Raw genomic sequence first — 6,401 nt, 5'->3', positions numbered from 1 at the left:
ACATTGGACCTCATCTGAGGCTACTTCGAGATATTATTCCAAAGGGGACAGATAGGCTACTGCACTTAAAACTTTAAAAGACTGAACGAACCTTCCCGGACTTTGTAATTGCAACCAGTGACTGCATTGGGTAAACGAACCCGAAGTTGAAACTTAGGCTCCATGGCACATTACGACGGAGTATTAGGGCCACACATGAAGAAAAAAAAATATTTTTGCCACGGCGAGATTAAACTCGACATTTCGAGAATAAAGTTGAAATATCATATCTACTTTAATCTCGACGTGTCGACTTTAAAGTCGACATGCTGACATTAAACTCGCAATAGGCCCTACTGTTTAAACATAGCCTACACAGTTTAAGCTATATGTAGCCTACACTAATACACAATATGTTCCATAAAAGAAACATGGGCTTCAAATAGGTGTTATTTCAGATAGATTGCTAGATTGCAGATATTCAGATAGATTGCGTCTTGTCTGTTAACTACTCATTGCCGTCATCGTGAAGTGCTGTCTCGCGGTTATGGAAATACCATGCACTATGCCGTTTAGGCTAAATAGCTATAAAAATATATGTATCCAATGATATAATGTTTCTATACAAAATGTTATTTCACTCTGTTTTACGTGGTTAAGGCCACTGCACATCCAAATAACTGCCCTTCATGACCCACAGGCCATCACTCTCCAGGATAACATGGCAAAACTCATTTTTCTAAAACTGCTTTTCCATGTCTCACCTGCAATACGTATAGGAGGCTAGAAACACAGGTATAGCCTAAGCATATATACTATTTTGATCCCGTGAGAGAATATGTGTGCATGCACTTTATTTATGCACTTTGTGTGCATATGTGTGCATGTAGGATATAGCCTACGTCCCTCCATAGACATTCAGAAATAGGCTGTTTTGCATCCATTACAAACAAGCAACGTGAAAGTCTAGGATTGGGGAGAGCGCCTAGTATGCCTCTAGTGCATAAGCATGAAGTTGAACCTTTAGATGAAAAACAACACTTTAATAATAGGCCTACAATAAATAAAAAAAAAAAAACGCTATGACGTTTAGGCTACTTTTGACCATTTATCGCCTGTAACTCCGTGACCTAACAGCAAAGTATTTGGCTGAGCAACGTAGGTTAATATGTTCTATGTTTTGTCCACATGATATAGGCCTATGTCTAATCATTGTTGCACTTGAACACTCTGAATCATTGTTGCACTTGTTGGATTGTTTCATTCGTCCTCCCTTTCAATCGTCCCGAGCGGTTGTTCTCTCTCCAAACTAACTTTATTCTCAAAATGTTGAGTTTAATGTCGACACGTCGAGATTAAAGTCGACATGATATTTCAACTTTATTCTCGAAATGTTGAGTTTAATGTCGACGTGGCGACATTAAAGTCGATACGTCGAGATTAAAGTCGATATTAAATTTCAACTTTATTCTCGAAATGTCGAGTTTAATGTTGACATGGTGACTTTAAAGTCGACATGTCGAGTTTAATCTCGTCATGGCAAAAAACAATTTTCCTTCGTGTGTGGCCCTAATACTCCGTCGTACACATAGACTGTGGGCTCGCCCTTCTATGAATTGAAAAAGACTACAAGCTGCCCCACCGAGTTTGAGATAAAGTAAACAAGAAAAGGTTTTTTTTTTTAAAGTCAGGATATGGCGAGTCAATGGCATTTATTCGTCCGAAGTTACAGACCAGTTTTCATAGTGCACATCTTATCAATAGTTTGAATGTCGTGTGTGTTTCTGCTCATTGACAAAAAAGCATATGATTCATGCCCAATTAATTTCCCCTGTTAAAGTGTTTGCCATTGTTTCACTAGTTTGGTTTCATTTTGTATGAGATTTTGTGATGTAGGCTAGCCTATTATAAACGGCTTATGGCCAATACACGGGTTTCCCGTTTACCAACAAAACAAGATGCGCGCGCAGCCGTGACGCAGAAGACGCTTGGTGGCCGTCCACAGTTATAAACTTAATCTAAATAGTCGGCTGCTTTAAGCTACAATCGGATTTTATTGTATACCCCTGTTGTCTCAATGATAATAACATCTCATTTCAGACTATATTTCAAAGTTTGCCGTTCATTTGCATTATTAATCGTATTTTGTCATTTTTGGCAAAGACATGCATTCCGTTAGGGATATTGAACATATGTAACATTCTCTAACCATCGTGATTTCGAATTGGTGCAGTTTTCAGCACAAAAACTCATTTTATTCTTTTGCTCTTTTGCATTGCTCTATGCTGTTCTATGGTGCTTTCTGCCTCTTGGTCGCGCACGCATGTTTTTGTGACGTTGCATAGAAATCCATGTATATGTAACTCAGCTAGGCCTAATGTTAGTTTCCTCAGCCATGTCAGCTAGCCTCAGACTCATTATCTGCTATGGCTGCTATTGCTAGTGCGGAGTAGCTTACCATGCCAGTGACGTACAATAGCCAATTGTTGAAATCCAACATGGTGGCGCCTGTGTAACAACAACAACACTTTCAACGTACAATTTTATCCCTTTTAATAAATTCAGCCATTTTAATCATTGAACCAATGAGAAGAAATACAATACATCTGTTATATCACCTTTACTTCAAATTCCAGTTCAGTTCATCTTTAATCTCTTTTATCTCCGTCTGAAGGTGCAAGTTCACTGTTATATGTGCAGAGTAATGTAACATAGTTACGTAGCCTGTTTACAGTTACAGTACGTACAGAGCCGGTTGTGCATGAACCCAACAATCTCTTTAACATGCTATCTGAGAACACACACGGAGATCACCACACACACCAAACCACATATGGCATCAGTATGTGTATGTGTGTGTAACCCTACTTTTTAGAGTACTACCTGGTTAATTATCCAGTCTCGTTGAGGTGTGGAAGGAAGACGGGTTACAGGTGTGAAGTTTAACTTTCAGGAGCTTTATTTTACGGGACATGTACAACCAGCCAGCACACTCCTAACTCTGCTCTGCCTCCAACTTAACGTTCCCCCTAATTATCTTCCCCCTAGATACATTCCCCGGAACCAATCTCATAACAGCATATCCATCATTTCCAAGACATCCACAAGGGCGCATAAACAAAATACAAAATTGACATTAACATATAAAATAAACAAAGCCATAAAATATACAGCTACAGTCTTCCCCTGCTACCAGAAGAAACGTCCCCGTTTAAAAAAAAAAGACACAATCCAAAAGTATGACATTATACAACAATATACGATAAACACAAGATGTGTCAATATACCAATCAGGAACAGTATTATCAACTAACTCATGGGCTCATTCACCCGCAATTGCATGTATAATGTATATACAGTATATTTTTGTTTTGAACCAACCACTTAAGAAAAGGAAAAACACAAAATATCAAATATTTTTTTTTTTTTATCCATATGAAACATACGTGTCTGTGATGTGTGTGTACCTTTCCACAGTGTGTACCTTCCCACTACATCCCAAACCTACCAGGTGGCTTAACCACCCTTCCACTACGGGTAGTTTTAAGTGGAGCATTGGGAGCAAAAGAGGGAACCTTACTAGTAACGTTATGTGGAGATTTAGAGGGGCTGGATGGGGGAGTAGAGTAAGGACTAGACAGGGCAGAGGCAGGAGGCCCTTGTTGGATAAGTGACTCACCCCCTGTTACCCCAGCCGGAGAAACCGACTGATCAGTCACATATGGTGGAAGAGGTGGCTGAAATGGCAGAGACCCGGCTAATGCAGTTAGGCTAGAGGAAGATATATTTGCTCTAGAACTATCAACATGTGGCTCCGATGGTTGAGAAGTAGTTGGGTCTAAAAGAGAACCATTAAATGGCTTAAGACGGTTATGGTGCACCACCCACCTACGAGACTGGGGGTTTTTGGGGTCTGTAATTTCATAGGTTACCCCTAGACTGTTCTCTTTGTCCAAACGCTTCAGGATCTTATAAGGGCCCTTCCATCTAGAGCTAGTTTGTTGTGTTTTGAGCAGGGTCATCCAATAGAACTAAATCCCCCTCTTCATGGATGAAAAGAAACCCTTTTGTCATACTGCCCTTTCTGCCTCAATTTAGCAGCAATAGACCTATCCGTGGCATCACTAAAGACTTGTGAAAGGCGCAGTAAAGTTCCCGCAAGCGTAGTTTGGTGTACCAAAGGTTGACGCTGACAGAACAGGATTCCAGTTTAAAGAGACATGAACAGGAAGAAGTGGTTCTCTACCATGAGCAAGGAAAAATGGAGAGTGCACGCTAGAGTTGTAAGCTAGTTCTACCTGAGGTAGGTATCGATCCCACTCACCCCCACTTTGGTAAATGTACTTAGCCAGCTGGTCCTTCAGGGTCCTGTTTAGTCTCTCAACCATACCGCAGATTGTGCATGATATGGTGATGTCCGAAGTCTTTTTCAATACCTAAGGATGCACACAGATGTTTGACTAAGTCTGACTCAAACTGCCTTCCCTGGTCAGTATGTATTGACTCTGGCACCCCATGTTGGCGGATATACTGCTCAAAATGCACTGAGCAACCGTGGGCGCCTGATCCTTCAGAGGATATAAATTTGCAAATCGGGTAAAATAATCTACCACAGCTAAAATGTATCTGTTCCCCTGCTAAGTCACAGGAAGCTCTGTTATATCAGCCGCAATTCTCTGGAAAGGCCGCTCTGCATGAATGGACTGCAATGGTGCCCTTTCCTGTGGTGTGGGAGAGCTGCGACTGACAAGGCAAACATTCAGTGCAAAATTTGTAAATATCTCTTGACATGTAACGCCAATAACAGACCTGTCTCGGCCTCAACAGGGTACGCTCGCACCTAAGTGTCCACAAAATGTATCACCATGCAGCCATTTTAGAGCTGTGGGAACGAGGGCTTCTGGAAGTACAACCTGATAAGAGTGGAATGAGTGTGGAGATGGTCTGACTGCACGACAAAGAATGCCATCGTGAAACCAGTAATTTAGGAAATTCATGCCACAGCTTCCGCGAGTGCAGGAGGAGACTGTTTAAGCTGACCCAACGATGGCCTATGTTTACCTTCCTCCAGCCAAGCCAAGGCAGTACGAAGACAAGCGTCTGCCTGCTGTTGGGCCTGCAACTCTTCCGTATCAATAGACAATGTAAGCTGTGTGTCAGATATGTTAGGGGACAGGCTGCTCTGCTGTTCACCCATGGAGGGAATTATGGGCTGTGACGCACCAGTAGAAATGACACACTGAACAGCTTTGGCAACCATCTCAGGGGAACTAGGCCTTCGACATTGAATCAGCGTTGCATGCTGCTTTCCCTTCCCGATGTATAACAGCAAAAATCATAGACATCTAACTCAAGCAACCAAGCGTGGGCGTCCGTCCGGTCGTATCCACCTGGGCCTTCCTCAAATGTAAAAGTGGTTTATGATCAGTGATAATGGTGAAACAAGTGCCTGACAGGAAATGTTTAAAATGACGCACTGACCAAACTATGGCCCATAACTCTCGGTCATAAGTGGACCATTTCCTTTCCGTTGGTGTCAGTGTGTGACTTGCATATGCAATCACACGCCTTCTCCTATCCTGCCTCTGGGGCCAATACAGCCCCTATACACTTCTGTGACTTATAAAAGCGGTATAAAGCAAGAACGGTTGTGTGAATACAGGATGAGCCACAATAGGGGATTGGTCAAAGCATGCTTAAGAGATTGAAATGAATCATCACACAAAGAGGACCAATGAAACACAGCCCCTTTGAGTTAGAGCATGAAGTGGGGCAGCTTATTTTAACAAACCGCCTATAGTACGAAAGCACAGCCCTACAAATGCTCGCATTCCTCTGTGGCAGTCCGTGGAGTCGGCCAGCTACGACTTTGTCAAGATTTTTACCATCTGGTTGAAGACCCTGACTGACACCACATGTCCCAAGAAGGAGACTTCTACACCCCAGATAACATTTGCGCTGGGTTTAATTTGAGACCAGCGAACGGAACCGCTTGAAAAACTTCTTCCAGGCTACTCAAATGCTCAGAGAATGTCCGCTAAATACCAGGACATTATCCAAATAAATGAGACACACTTTCCAGTGTAATCCCCTCAAGAACTAACTCCATGAGTCTTTGGAATGTTGGGGGAGCATTCGTAAGACCCATGGGCATGACTTAAACTGATACAAGGCACTGCCGGTGTTAAATGCAGTTTTCTCCTTTGTCCTGTTCATTCAACTCCATTTGCCAATATCCGCTTACTAAATCAATGCTACTAAACCAACACACCCCAGACAAGCTAATAAAGGGCATCAGCAGGACGTGGTAATGGGTAGAGTCTTTGACCGTAAATGCATTCAACTTCCTGAAATCTATGCAAAAACGGTAAGTGCCATCTTTCTTTTAACTAACACAACCGCGAAGCCCAAGGGCTACAACT

The sequence above is a fragment of the Alosa alosa genome, chromosome 17, assembly GCF_017589495.1.
Source record: "Alosa alosa isolate M-15738 ecotype Scorff River chromosome 17, AALO_Geno_1.1, whole genome shotgun sequence".
NCBI lineage: Eukaryota > Metazoa > Chordata > Actinopteri > Clupeiformes > Clupeidae > Alosa > Alosa alosa.
The sequence above is the reverse complement of the archived record's forward strand: the minus strand, read 5'-3'. Positions refer to the sequence as shown.